This window comes from Athene cunicularia, assembly GCF_003259725.1.
Source record: "Athene cunicularia isolate RWA chromosome 2 unlocalized genomic scaffold, athCun1 chr2_part1, whole genome shotgun sequence".
Classification (NCBI taxonomy): domain Eukaryota; kingdom Metazoa; phylum Chordata; class Aves; order Strigiformes; family Strigidae; genus Athene; species Athene cunicularia.
Window position 1 is genome coordinate 119,275,214 of NW_020799095.1, and position 23,232 is coordinate 119,298,445.

The following is a 23,232-nucleotide window of genomic DNA, read 5'->3' on the forward strand; positions in this document are numbered from 1 at the left end:
GGGGGGGGGGGGGGGGGGGGGGACACACGGACACAGGGAAGACAAAGGCATCCTATCTTATCAAATGCACTTACTCTGCCTTTGGGCATCGCATTTAGTTCTTCATGTGTAACACGGCAGCAGCAGGCACTCAGAGCCTCACAAAACCCAGGCTTGTTTGCTGAACAGCTGATGTGCTATGTTTCTTTCTGCCTTAAAGGTCTCTCACTTTTAACTTCTACTGACACCTTATTACTGGGGAACTCTATCTGTAGGTCTCACGGGCAAAGTTTCATCCCAATTATACTAATGGTAAAGGGAAAGGAGTAGAGATACGGAGATGAACTGTGTTTTCAAACCATGAAGATTATGTTACTATAGACAAAGAAACAGTAACTGAATCTAATGAAGAGAGGAGGATATTCATTATAGATGAATCAGAAAATAAAAGGCAGTGATGGGAGTCCCTGAGTTTGCTTGTCTTGACTGTCACCTACACTGTTTTTGTTCGCTTCTAAGAAATCAGGCAGGCAGCTGGTGATGTATCTGAAAAGTGTGTTTTTATTTCTCTGTTTTATGAGAGAAATCAGTGGGCACAGACATAAAATTGATACACAGTGCAAATATGTAATTTACAGTGCTTATATAAATTATTGCAGGATATCACTTTGAAGAAAGACATTATCTTAGCAGTAGTCAGAGAATTATTCATACCACAAACTCACTGAGTTTCAGAAAGAAGAAATCACAACCAATTGTTGTGAATCAGTCCTTTTCATATGGGATAATCCTGTGCTTCCCATCCCCCGGCTCTGCTAAACTCATAGAGATTTCAGGAGTCCCAGGTGTGGCCGGATGGGTGCAGCCCCATTGTGCCAGGGCAGGCAGTGGCTGCACTGATGGTCAGCAGCTCCTGAATGCTGCAACAGCTCCGTCCAGTGCTACCACTGCTCCTCCAACCCTGAGAGTCATACAAAGCCTATAGCCTGAAGATTTACATCAGCGTGGTGAAAGTCTACCAAAGTGAGGGGAGATAAACCACAAAACCTCCTAGCAGCCTGGGAAATATGGTGGCAATCACATCATGTGCTGAAAGTAAATGCCTTTCCCCCAGTGGCACACCAATCAAAGATGCTTTGACTATAGCTAAATTTCTAGAGTGTTGATTTTTGGTTGCCAGGGGATTATATGCTGGGTTCTAACAGGTGTCAAGCCCCAGACCTCCACTGACCTACACAAACCGCTGTTGGACTTACATACATTAAGGAGCCCCTTCCCCAACAGGAACATTAATACCCAGCTCCAAGGCAGCTTTCTCTGTAGCTTGCACTGCAAACCCTCTTTCTGAGTAGCTGAGAAAGTGAACCAGCACCAACAACTCTGAACTTCACTTTAATACTTTATCATTTCAATAGAACTTCTATACTTCCACAAAAATAGCTGGTTTTCATACCCCATAGTTATCAGAGTGTCTGTTACACTATCAGTTAGACTTTTGCATCACTGAGTTGAGAAGATCTCTGTTGCTTTTGAGGATACCACCATACAAGATGTAAGAGCTCATTTCTGCCAAAATTCAACGGATAAATTATTAAACCAGAGATGGAGTTAATTCGAGGATAGAATAGAATATAGACCAGAACAGGCATTTGAACTTACAGTCCCCTGACCCAGTGATAGTGTTTGCCTAGCATAAATTTAATTCTTTGTATCAAAGATTTTAAAACTCTGTGGTACAAGAACTTGACCCTTGGTTTCCAGTATCCCAGATGAATGACCTGACTGTGCCATTATAGAGTGTTTTTCTTGCAATAGTATCTGTTGGACCTAGTCCATGTTTAAATAATTGAGTAGTTACTAGGGCATGGCAAGAGATGCCAAGTCTGTAATCTAGTAGTCAAGAATCCCAACTGAACTGGTAACATAGAAATATCTGGCAGATACTGACAGCTGAAGGAAGTTCAGGTGGGTTATCTCCCATTTTAGAAGAGAATACTAACCTCTTATGATATCCTGAGATTTGGACTTTCACTGGAAAGGTCTTAGTTTCAACCTAGATGGAATAGGAAAAATGTAAAATCAGAAAGTTTTAAAGGACTGGAAATTGTAAGGAAAGAGAAAACTCATATGTCATTGCTGCTTATGTTTTATTTGAAAGAATTGCTCGCTGTTTCAGTGTTTCACAAAGTCAGCTGTTAATTATCAACAAAGATCATGAATCACACACTCATATGACCTGAATTGGCTGGTGCCATATCACCAGTGGCAGGATCAAGCCAAAAGTTTGTGAATTGCTGCCACTTTTCTGTTTCAAAGCCTTTTGGTGCACACAATGCAGACAACTTAAGCAAGAGGTGACATCTAGTCCTTAAAAAAATGCCTTAGCTTTGGTTATGCTCCTGTAGTCTGCTTCAGGTGGATGCTTTGGCACTCAGCTCTCATTCAGGTCCCCTCCTAGAAGATGCACAACAGAATGAGGAGCAGGGATTGTCAGTGCAGTGATGGAATCTTCTTTAATAGAGCCAGTTCAAGAACTAAATCAAAATACCATTTCTTTTCTTAATTTAGTGCTGTCTGCTAATAATTTCCCCATTAACTAGGAATGCAGAGTAATAGGCAATATGCTGCTCTGCATGTTAATACAATTTCCAACTTTACAAGCTGTTTTCTAGTACTTTCAAAGTGTATCAGAGTTTCCTCACAGTAGCTACCATTATACAAGTATGTTCCTCACTTAAAGGTTGAGAGAGACACTCTTGAACTCACCATTGTTGGTAACTGACAGGATTTAGTCTCAGAACTAATCTTGATGGACAACATTAAAATTAATATCTATGCAGAATGAAGATAATAAGACTTCAGTTTGTCTGCTGAGCAGCAGTGATCACCAGCACCTGTGAAGAGGACAACTTCTTCAAACTCACATAGAGAAACAGCTATTCTGGCCAGGACTCATCCTGCTACACACAAAGCATAGTCATCTGAGGCTAAATCACTAGTGCAGTAACTATGAAGTACAACAGCTGAGAGATTAAATGCTTGCAAATCAACCGACAAACATGAATTCAGATGCTATGCAAAACCTTATAGTACAGTGTCAAAGAAATCAAAGGTTTAGTGCTGGGGAGGTTTATCTTCTGCTTTTACCAGATAACATCCTAGAAAGAGAGATGGGGACAAAAGGTGTCTGGTATTGACTTCACATTTTTTGGAACATGCCCTCAACCTGACTTGTTTTTAAAATAATTACTTCTGTAGAAAAACCTTAGATTTTAAAAGAAATAAAATGGATTTTCTTTTCCTGTTTTCAAAACAATCAGAATTCCACCTGTGGGGTTCTTGCCATCTTCAGTGGAAAAAGAAAAGACAAATTTTAAGAAAGTTGAATTAAAATGCAAGTTCTTTGAGCAGCCACAGTATTTATTATGCTGTTATGAAAAAAAGTAGTAAAAAAATCTCTGCATCAGTGTCCTACACATGACCTCTAGCGTATCAGTACAATCCGGTTGCAAATGCTCCTGCAGCCAAAAGCATCAGCAAGTGTGAAGAAGGTAGCCAGAGCCTAGTCTCCCTGCTTGTTCCACAGAACACATGTCAAGTGAGATGGTTACATAGCTCTGGGCACCAACAGGCACCAGCTGGGTGGTCAGTGCTGTGAGGGTTTGGAGCTGCTTTGGAGCTACAGCTGAAGTTTCACATACATTGCTACCAGCACTGTGGGAGGGATGCTTCATCCAGGCATAAAGGCTTCATCCAGACAAGCTGGTGATGCTGCAGGTCCCTCTTACCCACAGCTCCCTGGTTAACCAAACTTTAAATGTGCCTATTACAATTGTCAGAAACAAGAATAGTGGAAGTTGTATGTCTGGATCAATCATGTAAGCTAGATAGGATTTGACAACTTTGGGAAAGATTAAATTTAGATATATCAAGTTAAAACACAAAACCACAACAAAAACAAGTAATTTTCAACTATTTTGCTTCTTCAGGTCCTCTGAAAATTTCCTGTGGATTGGGGTTATTCATCTGGTCCCAGTTATTTTAGATATTTGCTGATCTTTTTTTAAAAAATTGCATGCTGTGCTATTTAAACAGCAACCTTTAAGCTGTTTAAAGGAGGAGAGTGCAAAGCACTGGATTAATCTGCTTACAGCCCATATGGCCAGATGTTCCAAGGACTGTGGAGGAGCACAGGTCACAGTTAACCCGCATTCAAAGGGCTTTCTTAGCAAGAGAGCTTTATTCCACTTGATGAATCAAACTGGATGGCATTTTTATCTTTGAAATTGATTCCAATATTCTACTGTCATGAAAAAAAATCAAGATGCAGTAAGCTGTTTGTGGGCACATCCTTGAGATGGTGGGGAGTTCTCCAGTAAATTATTACACTACTAGGAGTCAGGAGGACCTAGACAAGAATACATATTGTAGTCAAAAGGTGAGGAGGAAAATAAATTTCTATTTCTCTGTGGGAGAAGAGGGTATACAAAACTGAATTTTCTAATCTAATGGAAGGAGGCAGAAAGTTGATGACTGAAGAGGAGCATTATCATAAATTAAAATGAGAGCCTTTGCAAGCTGGTAAATAGAGCATAATGAATAACATTTTTAAGCATCAGCTAATTTAAGAATGCTGTTAAGCCTTTACCCCAGCCAATTCTTGTGACTTCCTTTTCTTCCTAACGGATTTGACCCATTGTGTATTGTTTTACAAAACCACCTTCTTGTCAAGTGGCATCTTTGCTTTTGTATAATCTTATTTGTGTTATTCTCCAGAGGCCCAGTCAAAATATTGACTAAAGTCTCTTCTGCAGTGTAGAACAAGCTAGCTTGCTCTTCCTGTGGGCTTTTTTTTTTTTTTTTCCTTGTGTTGGGGATAGAAACATGCTATAAAAACTAGTATGCCATTAATTTAAAGATGGTATAACACTAATATTCCTGGTAGAGCCTTTTAAAAGGAATTAAAAAATCAATACAAAGTTATAATTTCTCAACTGACTGGACTTCATAGCATCCAGTATAAAATAGATCAACATCTGAGTTTGCTGTTTCAGGAATGTGGTGATTTCCAAGTCACCCAGAAGAACAGAGATTACATCCTCACTGCAGCCCTCGCTCTCCACACAAGTTAGGTGATACAGGCATTTTGAATGCAAAATTGCTTTTGTGGCTCAGATTGTCTGCATTCAAAAAGAAACATTTCAAATGTGGGGTAAAGCTGCTGTGTGTATTGCTCATCACTGCAAGGTCCATAATAATGGCCCTAGTGTATTGTTATAAAGTTAGTGGGGTTTATGAGGACTGCTGATAATTACCACGGTGGCTGATTGGGTTCAAAAGGTTGATGAGTAAGCAATCAGCCATGGCCAGAGGGATGGAGTGGAGGTGAAAGGACAGCTAGCAAACATTTAATCAATGTGTTGACAATCAATAAAGAGTTAATTCTCAATTTCTTTTATTTAGCCAGTGTAGGCACCCTACTGCTCATTTTAAACTACTTGAGATTTCATTCAAAAATTTAGACTTTCTGGATTTCTTTTTAGTGCTTGAATGGGAATTTGCAAATTACTGACAAAGTGGCAATGAACACTGGTGAGGTGTTGTCTAAGGATAAACATGCTTGGCGGGAAGTGGAGGAAAACCACAGCAAAGGCAACTTGTGATCACTAGATAACAAGGCTATGTGAAAATAGGCTAACAGCAACTTTTGGAAACCCAGATCAGGAAAGCCAAGACACTGGGAAGAATTTTAACCATTTAATACACGATGGGGGTTGTGATAATGAACTAAGACATTTTTAAACTTTAAAATAATTTACTGGGAGGAATATAACTAGGATTAAATGTTTTCTCTGATTTTCTTCAGTAGGAAATACAAAATAGGCATGACATGCAAAATTTCCGTTGAAAGAGAGTACTAATTACCATGCAGTTTTTATGCACTGTTATCTACCACTGGAGCTAATTAGGAAATTTCAGTTGTAACATTTTTCCATTAAAAAAATACAGATTTAACCCAAAAAACCCCACCCAAAAACAAACAAACAAAAAAAAACAAATTAATTTTTTAACCTTTGTAAAATGGAAAAATTTTCAGTTTCAAAAACTACTTATTATGTTTTTTAAACTTTACACAATAAATTATAAAGATAAGAAGTAGAGAAAGTTAAAAGTTAAAATTAGAAAGAAGTAAACATTATAATGTGAAATAAAACATTTCACATGATACTGCTGTATTGATCAGCATGCAATTATAAAGTCACTATACAGTGGTCAGCGGTATAATTAATAGTTTGACCCTGCTATTGTTGAAATTGGTAGATTTTTACAATTGACTTAATCAGCAAATACTCTCTGGAAACAAGGAATTTAAGTTATACAAAGCACTTCGTATTCAGAATGCACAGAGCATTTTCAGAATGGAAGATGTAGGAATCAGCTTGAAATCACAATAAACCACTCCTGATTTCCAAGGGAAGCAGATGTGGATACCATACCATCATATCCAGGGTGTCACAATGTGTGTAAAATTGACTGAACTAGTTAAAAGCTACTGTCATAGTGAGGCAACTCAAAATTTGATTTTTATTCTCCATGTTTCTGTCTCACTCTTAGCAAATGCATATTTCTGTATATATGTTCTTTTTTTTCCCTTCTGAAAAAAAAAAAAATGCACTAGATGTTCATGATTAGTTGTATAATAGAAAATCGAAGGTCAAGCAAAGTGAAACGTTTTTGGGTTTATGTAGCTGCAATTCCAGTTTTAACTGGAATTAAATTGTAGCCTATTATGTTCAAACACAGGGCAAAATACTTAAGAAACTCTAGGCTCATTTGTAGCACTTTAACTTTACATTGTTACTAAAATACCCCTTCTCACTGCATGTTGATATGAATCTTCTCTTTCATGTGAGGTAATTACAACAGTATCCCGTCTCTTCAAATCTCTTCTCTAATGGTATTCCTGTAAGTGCAGGGAGTGAGTACAGAGTGGTAAACTGTACTGTACTTAATATGCACTTTTCATGATGTAAACAACATTTACTGGAACATTTCTAAGACTCTGCACCAAGTGAACTTAGTCATTAAAAACTCATTATCTACCCAATTTACAGTATTTTGCACTCAGTGGAACAATATTTGCTATTTGTATTATGTTGCTAGGAGAGATATACATGACATCATTCATTACAACAGCTGACCCAAATGAATAATTGACCCCTGTTTCAAAAAAGATTACCTTCCCCCTTTTGTTCTTTTACTCTTTTCATGATCCTGTGGTCATGAACCACAGTCCGAGATAAGAAAATAATGAAGCATTGAACAAATCCTTTGGAACTAGTAAGAACAATGGAAAACTGGATCAGATCTTGGCAATACCAGGATAAATGTCAACACCCCCTTTGATTTTTAATGTTTCATTACATGTTTGTTCTTATCCTTGTCATTAAAACATAACATATTACTAAATGATCTGTAGAAGCAACTATTGTAAGACCACGGGATAATCAAATATCAAGAAATGGTGATCATCTTTAGGCAAATACTTTTCAGTTATAGCAGTTCTTAGAGGCTGAAAAGAAGGTTATGTCAAGTCATCAGAAAAAGCACTGTTTTCACTCAGTAGCTTATCCTTTTTTTCAGACTGTGTTGGTTGATGTAGTAGAAGATACCACCACTCCCTGCAAACCCTGTGCCATGTATCTGTCACAGCTGCAGTAGCACCACTGCTTTGTCGTGTAATGTGTTAATGATTTCATGCCTGAATAAACTGTCCCAAGACAAAAAGTGATTTAGTGGTATGGAACTGGGGGTGGTGATGGTACTTTTTTGCTAGGAATGTAGAGCATTTACTGGGTTAGAGACTGTCTGGGCTCAATGGATGAAGGCACCACTACACCCTATTTTTTTTCTTTTTGGCAACAGTACTGCTTCCCTCCAAAGCTGATTGTCTGACACTGCCATTTTGTCTGCCTAAAAGGAAAAGTGAGAAAGTTACTGTTGCTGGAACCAAAGGGGAAGCTGGACTGGGGGGAGGTTGGCTTTGGATGAAATTGTGCAAAGCCCATGTCATCTTTGGAGGAAGCAGATGTTAATTTTGTAATTAAAGCCTAAAAAAACCTTATAACATCTACGAGTGCAGGGGCACTCATAGCGTACACTGCCACCCTGCCCAAAGACAGCCTGGTTTCCAGGCTTGCCTTTTGCTTTGTAGTGCATTGATTTGTCAGCTCATTTGTTGGAGTGAGGGCACTTGAGGCTCTGTAGGTATAAGATGTCTTCTCTGAAGACATCACAAAGATACACACATCCAGCTAAAACTCATTCAGCCAGGTTTCCTATGCATTTCCATCCACACAGGTATGCTGCATTGGTACCAGAGTGCTTTCTAAAAAGTTCTAGAAAATGAAGAATACCTGGCTTTTGAGCAGGTGTATTAACAAATGTTTGAACTGCATCACCAAAATGCTTGTCATAGTTTAAAAGAAGCAAAATCCCTTTGATGCTGAAGCTGCTCCCACAAAATTTTTTCAGAGAACAATGCTAGAACAAATTCCTACCACCAGGATGTGTAGGTTTTGCTTTATTTTCAATTGTATAGTCTGTGGAAACATAACTTTCATAGCAACCCTGGGGACTGAACTTAGTCTTGTTCTGCCACAGGTCTTTATGAGACAAACTAAAGGAAACTACCTGTAATTTTGATCCTTTACTGGGCCTAAGATCATGAGGACCCATTCTTAATCATCCACATGACTTGAAATAGAGGAGACGGATTATTGTTTCTTACCAGCATTGGCTAATGGCACCCACAGAGCAGTTCAGATGGCTGTGGTATACAGACATACTAAAAAAATAGTTACAAGAATAAAACACACTGTAAGAATTGTTATTTTTTACAGTGGAAGAAGTAAACCCAAACTTTTTATTTGCTTAAGACAAGTGATTAATGTGATAGAGATGGCACAGATCCAAAGTCTAGTAAGGATTGTTTACTATTCTCTTGTTGTTGCATAGACTGATATAACAGGACCCTGTCATTATCAGTTCAAAATGCATGTTGCTATCATTATTTCTATACATCATTTTGCTGCTATTGCTACTAAGAATATTCAAAGTAAATTACATTAAAAAAAATTATATTTAAATTAAAACTTAAAACCAGCCTTAGAAAAGTGAAGGATGACGTGTTCAACAATGTGTTAGATCACAGGGCAGAAGCATGTATTCTTTGTGGAACAGAGAGGTTTTTTTCACGTGGTTGGGCTCCTTTTGATCACTTTAGATCCCTACAGCTGCTGAGAAGATTTTGAGAGGGATTCACGTAAAACAGAGCAACGGATATGGTAAAGCTCAAACCATTCACAAAGTGGCAGTTGGACTCTGACTTCAAGCTGAATGTTTGTACTTTGAGCTTCATTCCTGAATTAGGTAGTCAGCTGTTTCATTGTCCCAAACCTCCTACTTTCTCCACCTTGCCTTATTTCTCCAGAACACATTCTCTCAGGCACTCGCTTCCCACACATTTTCTGCCTACAGACAAAGCTTCCCTGTTCCTAAAGGTGTGCTAGCCCTCATTTGTGAACAGACAGGTTTTAACATGAAGTTGGAAATCTACTGGATTTATAGACTCTTCACTAGATCTTGACTTCCTTTCACAGCTATATCTGTCAAGCCCCATCACAGAAGTACTTCAGAGACTGCTTTCTATTCTATTTATCAAGCACTTTATACCATCACTGGCAAAAGCAGAGAAAAAAACAGTTTGTCATTGAATAATACAAGAACAAAATTCCTAGTGTAGCTTGGGCAGAATGCCACTGGCTTTGTTATTAGGGTAGACAATTTAGACCAAACTGAGTTCCTACATTTGTGTTGAGATTATGACTGATGTAGCACTGTTATGTCCTGCAAACTTCACATAATATTAATCAGAAGGATACAAACCACTGTGTTTTATGGGGAGGATAATGATGATGATAAAAAAAGCTTTTGCATGCTAATGTAGTTCCACCTAAACTAGTCTCTGTAACTTCTGGTGAATTTTTAGGAAAGGAGAAAATAAAAGCACTTTGTGTCACTTTTTCTAATTTCCCTCTCTCAAAAAAAGACCTTTTTAAAAGAAACAGGAATTTGTAATTTACTTATGGTGATGAGAAGTAGAAATTTCTATTAATTGGCTCATAACTCAAAATTCAGTTCTAGACCAGAATTTTGGATAGTACATATTTCTTGAATTATAATTTTCAAAAGTCCTTTTCCAGATTTGGTTTTTGATCACTCTAAGATAATGTTTCAGCTTTTCACTTGACCCACCCATATTCAGAAGTACAAATGGTTTTGAACTTCATTGTTTAGTTTATCTTACAGAGGACTAAAGAAACAAACAGATACATCTGTGCAGCGTACAGACTTATCTAGGAAAGATAATAGTTTAAAGTTTAAATAGGGCAGGAGGTAAATATTGGAAAAGTAATAAAAAAAAATGTTCTTGATCTTGATTTTTTAATTCTTTTTTTTTCTGCTCTTTCTACTAGTAAAATGCTGGTATAAAATAAATATATTTTCTATCATTTTACATGTAGTATATACATATATAAAACGTAAAGAAAATATCAGTCAAACCGTGCAACAGGATAATTTATGGGACCTGTAGTTAGGTCCACACTTCTGTGTGTACTGTAATCACCCACAGACCTTGGGAGTCTTGGAAAGCAGCCAGCATAGCAGGATGCACTCTTGTATACACATCCTGTAATAAACATATTCCTTCCCCAGCAAATAAGAGACTGTTTTCTAGATTTCGTCCATATGTTCACCAGAGTAACATTTGCTCTCCCTGTACTTCTCTGTCCTAATGCTTCATGGAGGGGGTAACAAAATACAACTAACTGACCAACCTGTAAGGTCTGTGCTTTGCAGGTATCTCAGCTAGCATTCATGCTACTTGTTGGGGAATCATGCCTTTGCTCTCTCTAGACTACTGTGAACAAACTCTGCTTGATTAAAGAGTAAAAGCCTGCCAGCAGGATTCCCAAACATTGTCTGTTATCCAGAGAGCATCCAGGCAAAGCTTCTAATGCCTGCTGTTATTACTACCATAAATACTTTGTGAAAATGGATCAGATTCTTGAAAAGAGTATAGAGTGGAATGAAGAAATTGTCTTTTGCATGTAAGAAAGGAAACAGAGGCTATACAGTTCCAGAGCTGATGTCCATAAGTTTGTTTTTAGCAGGACCCTGGAACCATTCAATGTTCACTCCACACGGAGGAGCTCTGAGGTGCCTCTGGGAGGCTTCTGGGTAGCAGTGAGGGGTACATGCCCTGATGGTGCCTGCATCCCTCCCTGGGACCGAAGGGTGAGAATCCCTGTGCTACCCTTGATTAGGAACAGTGAACAGCATGTTGGAGGTGAGATTTGTTGGATTAATTTCTCTGTTATAGAAAACAGCATCCAGGAGAGAATGTTGCTTATGCAGAAGCAACATGAGGTCAGGTTGTGGTCACCAACTCATTACTTCAATAGTCCATATCCTTTTATAAGACTGTTGTCTCATCACTCTGCCACCAGATTACATGGAGGGAGATCTAAACTTCCCCAAAATTTATTAAATTCTCGAGTCTGGTTAAATTTAGGTCTACCATTTTAGCTCTAGACTTTCTCTCTAGCATTAAGAAGTAAAGGGGATTATTGTTTGCTACAGGTATGCTGTGTGTTCTGCAAACATGTTCCTGTCACCTCTTTGGGAACAGCACATTACATCTGTAACAAAAGCTTTTTTTTTTTTTTTTTTTTTTTGGCTAGGCAGTAGCCTTTATATAAGGCAGAGGTTTGGGCATCTTCTCAGTTTTCACTGTAGCAGAAACAATGTAGGTCTTCTCTAAATATGTCTTTTTTTGGAAAGTGAGACATAATTTCTTGGCAATGAAAATCTTAAGCTAATAAGTGAAGCAATTCTGTTTAAATTATTATTTTATATGATTTCTCATTTTGAAACCTGCTGATCACTCTTGTTTAATAACTTAAACATGTATCGGCAGGATGCCTTTGTATGCTTTGCCTATTAAATGAAGTTTATTGCTTATTGTACTAGAAAGCTAATGACTCAGAAATTTAAATGATAGCACTGTAGGGATTGCATTTGGTTTTAATTTTCATTAATATCGTATTACAAAGAGGAACACGTAACTTCTACCTTTCCCCTGTAACATGTAACAATCCTTTCCCTTTATGGCATGCCACCGTAAAAAACATTGAATAACTCCTTATTATAGCTGCATCAAATGTGGATTGTGAGTCTAAGCAGCCAGGTTGTAAACCATGGATAGATTTTACACTAAAGAATTTACATATATTAAATCCATGATTCATACTGCTCCCAGCAGAAAGTCCCATTCAGTACACCAGTCAGGAAAGACTAATACCTCACACTGTCAGAGCCTCAGGAAATTGCTATATTTAGATCTCTAAATTATAGAATGCTGCTCTTAGCATGTACTTTATTATCATTAACATTATGATTAATACTAAAAGTTAAAACTGCTAAAGAATTTAACTTACTCATCAAGAAGAGTTTTCCCAGCTCCAGCAACTGGGTATATGAGCAAACTTGCCTACATAACATCCTGTGTCATGACATGGCATTTATAACATAATTATAATACTAGAGCCTCCACAAAAGCGAAGTAAGTTATTTCCCTCTCACTCTTACCCCAGGCACATTTTAGGCCTAACTCATCAGGATGTAGAACAGGGATTATACTGCACTTTGTATTGCAAACTCCTTTTCTGACTGCAAAATCTTCGAGCAGATGCAATTATATTGCTACATAGCAGCTAGCACCACAGGACCCGGTCTCATCAGATGCCCTGAGGCATTTTCACAAAACAAAATGGCTCATCAGTCATGCCATATATCAGGGTCTATATATCTGTTTCTTATTTCAGCTCTGTGTGTTCCTGGTATGCTTTCAAAATCAAATTTTTTCACTGTCATGTAAGAGTTATAAGGAAATGAGCTTTATCCTTGTGGGATATGATTCTGGGCCAAAAATTAGTGATTTGACCTATTGTTTTCTTGCCATTAAAAAAAATACTGTTTGAAAGTCTGTAAGGGTCTGGCAGTAACCCTGCCAGAGATTTGTCCACATCATTATTTAATTGCCAGAAGCATAACAAAAAAATGTCTTTTCATTTAAGCAGCATTTATCAGCTGAGGCTTGGTGACTGCCCCGGGCTCTAACAGCTATGAACAATTCATGTTTAATCACGAGCATTATGCAATATGAAAACAGATTGTATTTTTAAAGTTAACTTTATCCTGCTCTGAGGAGAGAGCAGTGTCCTGTGAAAGCGTGTCCTGAAGTGTTCCTGCAGCCCTGATGTTTGTGTCCCACTAACAGAAAAACTTCTAGTCAAGGAGTTTAAAGCTTTTATTCCTTAAATACAAGCCCATGTAAGAAAAAGAGTGTCTTTAATCCAGAAACACTACCTCTGGATCTTCAGGATATCTGGCATAAAAAAGCCACTGAGGTCAGTTTGCAGGCTGCACTGGGACAGAGAAACGTTTCTTAGGGTTCCCTAGTCCACCAAAATTATGATCCTTTTAGCACTTCATATCTGTGAGAAAATATAGCCCAGCTGCCTTCTTCTGCCTGGGTTACAGAAGGAGCAGTAGAGGTCCTGAGCAGCATGAAGCAGTCAGTGCTCTCAGCACAGAGGTCTTCTTGTTAATAAAAAACCTTCCTCCATTCTAGTCTTCAAGGTTAACTCTTTTGATCATCATAGAGGACACGGTATAGTTTGAGATATATGCCTTGGAAAATATTCAAACTTTGATTTCTCAAAAGCTTTTAAGATCTTCAAGTTCTTAAAGCTTTCTATTAATGTTAAACACATGGGTCTATAAAAATATAAGAAGGCCACACAGAAGGGCTGTGGAAGGGTGGAAAGCTAACTGGCAGGTTCCATTGGGTGGTCAGCACAGTCTTAAGACACAGCCTGTGCCTAGCTGTGTCCTGAAGGGCAGGGTCTCCAACAAGCAGATGAGGGGGGTCTGCCTATCACAGGCTGACCCCGTGCAGCACAGTGGGTACAGCCTCTTGGCCTAAGCTTAATCTAAGAATGATGAAGAATCAATACACCAGAGAAAGCCAGTGAGAGATACACCATATGTACACCTGCCAGCCTCTGAAAATTCATGTTCAATTCACATCAAGAGGGCCCCCGACTCCACTCTTCTACTTTTCCTTCAATTTTAATTTGCTTTATACAGGAACATTATGTAGTTTTAACCAAAGTTTTAGTGTTCTTCTGAGACCATGAATGCACAGGGGATTTTATGAGAAAGCGAACATTTTTCCTGGCCTCACCTAAATGGCATGGAGTAATGGTACAAAAGCTTGGTATTCCAGTAACGTGACTGAAGTGATTATCCACTGGGAACATTACATGTTAAACCATTTCCAGAATGAGGAGTTCCCAAATAAATAACATACAAAGGTGTTGATTCACTCTGTCATGGTTTCAGTCATTAATAATAGTTTACAGGTTCGTGTCAGGGCACCTCAAAGGTGGCAGGGCAGGGCCTGGCAGCTCGTCCCACCACACCCCAGCCAGGAGCAGGGCAGCTGAGGGGGCACAGGGGCAGCCCCAGACATCGGGCACCTCCCTGGGGATGGTGACGGGCCAAGGCCATGCTGGGCCGTGGGCCCACGGGTGGGCCTGCCTCAGTGGAGCCCATGGCGAGGTTGCGGGGAGCTGGAGACCATCCCTGCTGCGGTGTCACTGGGGCAGGGGCTGTGGCACCAGCAGGCTGACGTGGGATCCTGGGCCCTGGGAAGGGTGGGGGTCTGGGGGAGGCTGAGCAGGGGCAGGCAGCTGGTGATGCCTCATGGCTTTGACAGTTTCATTCAGCCTCTCCAGTGATGAAGAAAGTATGAAACTGTCAGAATCTGAAGTAAGCAGAGAAGTTTCACTATGAAACTTAAGATGCACAGAGCCAAAAGCAATGCATTTCTTTAGCAGTCCTAGAAATTGTCTGTATCACATCACACCTTTCCACACCCATGAATACTGAGCAGTCACAATGCTGTATGTGTGCAAGGGAAAATACAGTGTTTGCATTCCCTTCTAGATTTGCCTAAAGCCTATCTCTGTATTGCTGCCTCAGTAGGAGACGGTTTGGATTTTTCTGTGAATAAATTGTCTGTCAAGAGTCCACTGATAAAATTGTAAACAGCAAGATTAGACTTGTTTGTGCACACATAAAAAATTAATGATGCAAGCTTCAGCTGCCTTGAGTGCCAAGATGGCATTCACACCTAGGGATAAGGGGTGTAAGATAATGCTTTTGCAACTGAAGTTTCAGAAGCAGATTTCAGTCTTTGCTAGGGTACAGATGCAGGGCAGTTATACTTTCGGACCATATTTGTTTTGTCTGATATTAAACTAGACAGCTCTGCTGTAATCCAGTCTTGAGGCAAAGAGACGGAGAGGAAAAGCTTTCATTTCCTATACAACTACACCTTAATGTATCGGCTTGTGCAGAACAAATGAATGACAGTAATTTTCAGAGAATTCCTAGCAGAAGGCTTCCCACAGGGCAACTCTGAAATGATCATGGACTCAGTTTATCAGAATATTTAGGTTTTATGATCATGGACTGGGTTTATCAAAATATTTGACAGGAAAGCATCTGAAATTTTTCAATCGATTTTATTTTTATTGTTTTGTTTTGACTCAAATCATACCTGTCCCTTTTGACTCATCATACCTCTCTTTTAAACATTTTTAAACCTCTTTTTTAAACATTAGTATCACCTAAGTGCTCTGTCACCATAGTTTTATATACACGGTACCGGGAAAGAGAAAATTAAACTTTCTGAGAGTTTAAATATCAGAAACAAAACCCTGGGGATGTTTCATTCAAAAATCAGAACAAGCACTTTGATTCAGATTCTGGGCAGTATGGAATGCCAGCATCTCAGCATGCCCGGTAGGATGCAACTCAACCCTCTCATAATATCTCTCTTCAAGAGAAGACCAGAAAAGCATAATCCAGACATTTCTTATATCCTTATACCAGCTAACTGTCACTGTGTCAGGGAACGGTTTGCAGTGAAAAATATCCCACGCTAAAGAAAGTCCTGAACCTGGGTCGTTTTCTCTCTAACAAATGGCAGAGCTGCCAAGCTTCCAGCCTGGGTTTATTTTATCAACATTTCCAATTTCCCTTTCAGTCAAAATAAGACTGTGGGACCATCTGAGCGGATAATTATGTAACTGTGAAAGTTCAGAGCATGCTGAACAAAACAAAATATGTTTTCCCTCATTTATGCAGACTAAACATATTGTCAAGGTTTTGATGCAGTCAGTCCAAAATTTTCACAAAACACTGCAGTTTCCCGAGCAGCCTGTTAGTGGAAGAATTGCATCAAAATGCTATCCTCTTTGTAAATGCTCATCAGAGGGAAGACTTTGCTGAATACTTCCAGTGCCTAATTAATTGCAGACATCTGAAAAATCACTTTGCATACTCCAGTGTTGCTAGATGAAGCATTCTGAAATCACTGGTGAGTTTCCCATAATTATGACAATTTAAAAATAATTACGGATCTGAGGAATCTGGTTTGCATTCTTTTGCTTGCATTCTTTTCACACAGAGAACTCCATTCAGTTGCCTAAATATAGATACCTTGTATTATTTGAGATGCCCTGGGGGGATATCCAAGGCATCTGCATGAATCTCGCAGATGTGACATTGGAGCAACAGGAGACCTGTGCCCGTCTAGAGCTGCAGCTGGAGGCCAGTCAGGGTCCTGTAGGGCATCCAGAATGACACTAGATGTTTTTGGTTTAGGTCACTGAATCATGCTCTGACTGTCACATTTCCAAACTCTTCACTATAATTGTGACAGTTAAAAGCCAGTGAAAGCTAACACTTACATATATTTGACCGGCATCAAAAGCTGCATCTTTACACTGAATATCTTTAGATGTTTGATAATCCCTGCAGCTCAAAGCAACAGTTTCAAGACTCCTAGGCCCAAAACCTGACCTCTCTGGAAAGCTTTCTGTAACTACTCCTGTGGTATATCCATCACCCCCTTGCTTCTAAATCCTTGGGTTTTAATGAGAGAACAGTCTTACAGATGTGTTTCTGAACTGGGAATTATTGTAAATGGGTTTCAGATCAAGCCCTGCTGAGATCTTTTTCTGAGCCTGTATTTTAAATGTTCATTTTTTTGTATATTTCATGCCCAAGACAAAATCCCTTCTTCTGAATTTCAGAACTGCCAAGGTCTTTTATCTGCAAGGGCAAGATGAAAGTGCTTGTACCTCTGAAAATTAGTTGGTTTTATGAAGGACTGATGATATGCTTTTATACTTTCAAGTTCTAAAATACTATACTCTATGGATACTCCTGCCTTCAGAATGTCGGCCTTTCAGATGACTCTTGGCATTTGCAGTTTCCATTAAATTGTTTCAATCTTTGTAAAAGACACAAGAAAATCCTCAGCGAGTTTACAGACTCATTGATCTCCATCTTCCACTAGCCCTCTGTCATTCTGTTGAATTTAACATGCCAGGGGTGGAGATATTCTGGGGATTTCTCAATTAAGTCTTGATGATCATTCATGTGGGGAAAAAACCAAACCAAACCAAACCAAAACAAACAGTTCTTGCTTTGTAACTTTTGCTTGACTTCCAGTCCCAGAACACTTCGTAGTGAGGGGAGCACAGGATAATGATGAGGGCAGTTCAAGATCTCTATTTTCCATTTCTAGTGGTTTGTTCTGATAATTACATCTTAATTGCGCTCATGCTTAAACCAAAACTGAAATGAATGTTTAGTCAGTGACCAGTTCTGTGCTGTACTTCTTTTCCTTGATGGTTTCTGCAATATTCTGAATATTATGCCCTGCTACATGGCAGAATCCAGCTCATGTTTACTAGCCAAGAGGCCGGTAAACAACGTTGAAATTCATTCACAGTTGAAGCATACTTCTCTTGAGTCTGTTACAGAGCTTCTGTTGGCTTCAATGCATCCCATTCAGCACATATATATCCCACTAAAATTTCTTCCAAATTCCAGCCCCCCAGCCAGCCTCTGGCTCATAAGTTTTAAAAAACGGTAATTTTAAATCAAGTTATATTATATTGACATAAATAGGCCCAGAGAAGAGGAAGCCTTGTTAATTCTGTTATTCCTTCTCAAGTAGCTAATATAAGGTGGCATAATCTTATCCTCAATATAGCTGATAATCATTATTCTTAATGTAGCAAAATTGGCCTCATTTTAAACACTCATGGGCTTTGCCTTCGATAAAGAGGTAAGATAATAGTGATAGAAGTAATATTCCTTAAAAGATGTTTAGGAAATTCTATTGATATGGGGGTAATCTTTTTAAGGGTAAAATGTACCACGTATTCAGCTTAAGGCCCTCAGTCACAAGACTCTAATTAACTAACATTAACACTTCTCTAAGCAATATTCACTTTTATCTCTGGAGAACTTAGAAATAGGATATCAATTTTCTACTAAGCCAAGCAAGTTAGAAACATAAATATCAATATAGCCATTGGGACATTATGAAAATATATATATATATATATATATATATGTATAAATTTAGTAGCTGTAGAAGTGAAAAAAGTAATCTTGAATAAAGGAGATGTTTTGTTTAGCTTAAAAAGATGCATCTCATTGTATATTTTTTATTTTAACCTGTAACTTCCAAATACAAAATTAAAGCATTTCCTTAGAAAATGTTAGACAGAAAGTTTTTCAGGAAATGAAAACTGAAATTTTTACAAAACCAGTGTAACTCTGAATATTTCGAGAGCCCTGTTGCTGTGTTTCTTGGCAAATAAAAAAACTGGCAAAGGTATTTAGGCACAGAAGGGTGTAGATAAATGCTTTGTGATGTTTAAAAAATGTGTGAACAAGTTGTATCTCCAACTCACAATTGTACTGTTAATAGATAGATACATTTGAAAATCAGATATTCATCTGCTGTTTTCTCCTTCTTTGTACATCTACACTAAAGTAACATAATCTACCCCAACGGTGAGATGAAGAAGGTTTAAAAAATTAAACAAATATTTGTTTTCACAATGCATTAGAGATAACCTGAGTATGACTCCCACAGACTATGACAAGGTCTTTTTGTTCACGTTAACTAATGCATTATTCTCTTGTGGAGCAGATGTTGAGGTACAGAGAAAACGCTTTACCTTGATATTTTAGAAATCATATTAACCAGAGAAAAATATACTTAAGGTCTATCTTTGAGGATTTGGAGCAATTCCTTCATCCTTCACTTGACCCTTATGGGCTGCTTCACAATGGGTGTTGTTTTTTAATGTTGATACTTGATTAGTGCAGATGCAGCACTCCTCACAGTATTTTATAAGAGAAAGAGCAGATGATTTAAAGCTTAAGGGTTTCAGTAGTTACCAAATGTAAGTAACACCGGACATATAACAAAACAGCATGCAGATCTCCATCTGTCTGCCCTTTCTTTAGTTTTCCAAGAGGATCATACATATTTATTATTATGTTAAACATTGTGAATTACACCTCAGAACTAATGCCAAGCCACAATAATTTCCCTTAAATAATGTGACAAAAAGTGCTTAGGATGAATCACTTATTTTTTATTTTTATCTAGAAATAGTCTTGGTAGGTGAAAAACATCAGGCAAAAATCTGTCTCTCTCTCTCCTAGTGTTCCCTCACCAGAAGAATTTCACTTTAATATCACCACTAATACTAATTGCCTTTCACCCCTGTGCTTTTAAATAAATCATCATCTCTGGTAATAGAACAGATTGCCTGAATATGTTTGGTTCGCCAGCAGCTGGTGCTAGTGGGGATGCTTGAGGAATTTCTTGGGGAGACTCCAGTGGTGGGTGAAGGGACCAAGAATGAGCAGAGATGGAGCCAGCAGAGCTCCCAGAGAAGGCTGAGCTGGGCAGAAACGTGCCCAGGCAGCATGTCAGCAGCTGCTCCCTTGTGTTTCTGAGGCTCATTGGCCCTACTGGCCCACTGCAAAAAAAGCTAAATTGCAGAACATGCCCAGATGAATGCCACTCTGAAATTCTAAGTCCAGTTATCTGAGGCAAAGTTCTTCTCAGCTCAGTTTTGCTGACGTTAATGAAAGAAAAGAAGTGGCTACTGCAGTAGGAAGTACGTATGTGATAAAATTGCAAGGGGGGCAATATAAGACATTTTATCATCAGAAGTCATTCCAGCTCCATAGTTTATGCTTTAGCCTCACATAACTGGTTTCCATGTTCTTCCAGCATCTTAGACAAGAAACCAAAATGCTCAAAACTAATGCTCATGAAGTATTTCTACTGCTTTCATTTACCCTCAGTTCTGCTGCTACATTTTGGAAAGCTTTGAACTTAAAAGTTTTGTAGGCCTGGTTAAAGTTAGCCAGAATTGATTTAAATCAGCCACAATCTTACCTGTCACAATTAGACTCTCATCTTGTGCATCCTGAAAGTAAGCATATTGAAATCCAAGGAAAACCTACTTTCTGTCTTATATACTGCTGAACTTGAATTTAAAATGTGAAATCATCAGAAGAGAAGCTGTTCTTCCATTAAAGCCCTGTAAACTTTTAACTGTCAGATTTTCATCACAGTTTGATGGCACTTGAAATAAAGGTTTTACAGGATCCCTGTCATTTGACTGATTTAACCTCTGAAGAATTACAAGATCCTCCAAAGCACTTGTTTCATGGATCAGCATATTTTCTCTCTTACCTCATTCATTATTCACTAACTATTGCTCTGAGGTGATAAATTCTTGTTGGGAAATATTCATCACTTTAGATTTCATCTGTCCAGTCTTCAGAGATGCAGTGCAATGCCATAGATCTTCCCAAATGGTGAGATACTAGTCTTTTCCTAAAAAATGTTGAGTACCTTTCTACACAGTCATATATAAGTGAATTAATGATCTTCAATAAATCTTACATGCATTCACTATCACTTCTCTATAGGTAATAATAGAATCAGTTTCTAAGTCTGCACTGGCTAAAGCCAAAGATCACCTCACATGCCCTCATACCAAAGAGGCCAGAGCACAAGGTTATGATCTTCTGCTAAAACCTCAGTCTCACAGATGAGCAGATTCCAGCTCCTGGGCGCACTGTTGGATGGCCATGCAGAAACTGGTGTTTTGGGAGGAATTCTCTCAGTAGCTCGGGGGGGATATAGATGCTGTCTCCTTAATTATCAAGGGTGGTCCCCTTTTTAAGTACCATGGAAAAGAGGTAACTTCTTTTGTCAAACGATATTTTTGTTTGCCTGTAATGCTAGACTAGCAATCTGCCTTGCCCTAGTAACAAAACACATTCAAGGTTAAGATGGAATTGCTCACTGTCCAGAGCCATCCATCCCCTTCTTATAGAAAATGGACTATGCATTATGAAAAGAACAAGCCATTTTTAATAGAACTGTCTAACCAGAGATGGGAGAAAACTACTTACTTTTTCCTGGTAACTGATACTGAAAAACAGCAGACAGGTGATTTCTGCAGCCGAGTATAGTTCAAGGGTACTTCTCTTCACTCCTCCCATTCCATGGGTACTTCTCTTCATTCCTCCCATTCCATGTTCTGCACAGCCAAATAAAATGGTTTTTGCGTCAATTAAAAGAAAGACTGGTGAATGGACAAAGCAGAAAATTGGAGAAATACATTTTCCCATAAATAGGGAAGCTATTTAAAAATGCTTGTCTCAGTCCCTTCCTTCACTCTTTTTCTTCCATCCCTGCTCTCCTCCTCCTCCATCCCAATAACTTTGCATGTTAGTTTCTTCCAAGAGTTTTACATCTTAACCTCTTCTGTATTGCCTCTCTACAGGTGTTCAGACTATGTTTATCATTGTATTGAAATACCTTATCATCTTGCATTAAGCACTGTATCCGATACCTGACAGGCAGTGTTTGTTCTCCTACCCTTTCCCCAGAGACAGAAGTGACTACTTGAGAGTTTTGTTTTGAAAACTCATGTACATTAACTAAGAGACATCATTAGTACCCATGTAAGAAGATAAGGTAAAAGGAATGTGCTTTCTATTTCAGGTGGGAGCTGTCTGATACTTTTATTGAAAAATCTGAATGTACCAACCCTATTCTCTGTAGAGATGATCTTTGGCCATATTATTCCTTTGCACCTGAGAAGAGTTGTCAGCTGTGGCCTCCTCCTTTTGAGTACTCAGATTCAGTGAGGAGATGCCTTTAAAATTAAGACTGTGACCTTCACTTGGTTCTGTGTTGTACAGGGAACAGTGTCAAGCACAGTGGTCAGGATTGACATGTTTGCAGTGGCTGTGATGGTGAGGAAAACATGCCTCTGCACCCTGATTTAGCTGGCATCCTTCAATGCTATAACTTGCTATGAAGATATGAGGCATTTCAGTAGTCAGGGCCTGTGGGGAACGAAGGCTTGAAAGCTGAAGGTGGACTTCAAATCATAGGCATGGCACTTAGGTCTGCTAAAAAGCTTGTACTGATTTGAGTAAGCAGCTTGTTGGATTAAGCCTGAAGCACATGAAAGTATGTTTTTTCTCACAAGTTTTCAGTTTTAAGTAAAGTGATTTTAAAATACACTCTTAAATTTAACCAGTGAAAGTTTGTTTTTACAGGAGGCTGCATCTGCCATCCCACTAACATATTCATTGTTTTTAAAATTCCCTCTGCTTTCGCCTCAAGTCTTTGATTTCCACATTGCATTTAGTATTTTCTTTCCTTGACATATTCCTATGCTGCATGACCACCAGATTGAATCTTGAGTATTCATTAGTTCCCAGAAAGCTATTACCTAGCCAAGGACATACATGTTTCTTCATCTAATGGATTGCAAAACAATTACATTGTTCTGGTTTTCTTTATTTTTACTGTTTTTCAGTTAAGAAACAGGGACTAGATCGTAAAAGAGAAAACTAAATTAAAGTCTCATTCATCTCAGTTCAAGTTTTACATTGGTCTAATTGCCATACTGAAACCAAAATGCAGCATGTCAAGGTTATGAAAAAGCTATAACCTCTCAACAAACTGCTGTTTCTTTTCTTTATCATGGGCAGTTACAGCAAATAACCCATACAGATCCATAAGGGCTATATGTGAGAGGAACCAAACACTTTCCCCAGCTATTTTCCTTATCTTTGGGCTCTTTGGGCTCTTTTGTTTGAAATTAAGTATTTCTAGGCATAAAGCTCTAACCTTATTCATAA

General features: G+C 38.6%; 1 protein-coding gene across 1 annotated transcript in view; it reads left to right on the top strand.

Moving 5' to 3' along the window:
• KCNB2 (potassium voltage-gated channel subfamily B member 2) overlaps window positions 1-23,232 on the top strand; it is a 179,733-nt gene that overhangs the window by 115,334 nt on the left and 41,167 nt on the right. The gene's annotated exons all lie outside the window — the stretch shown is intronic.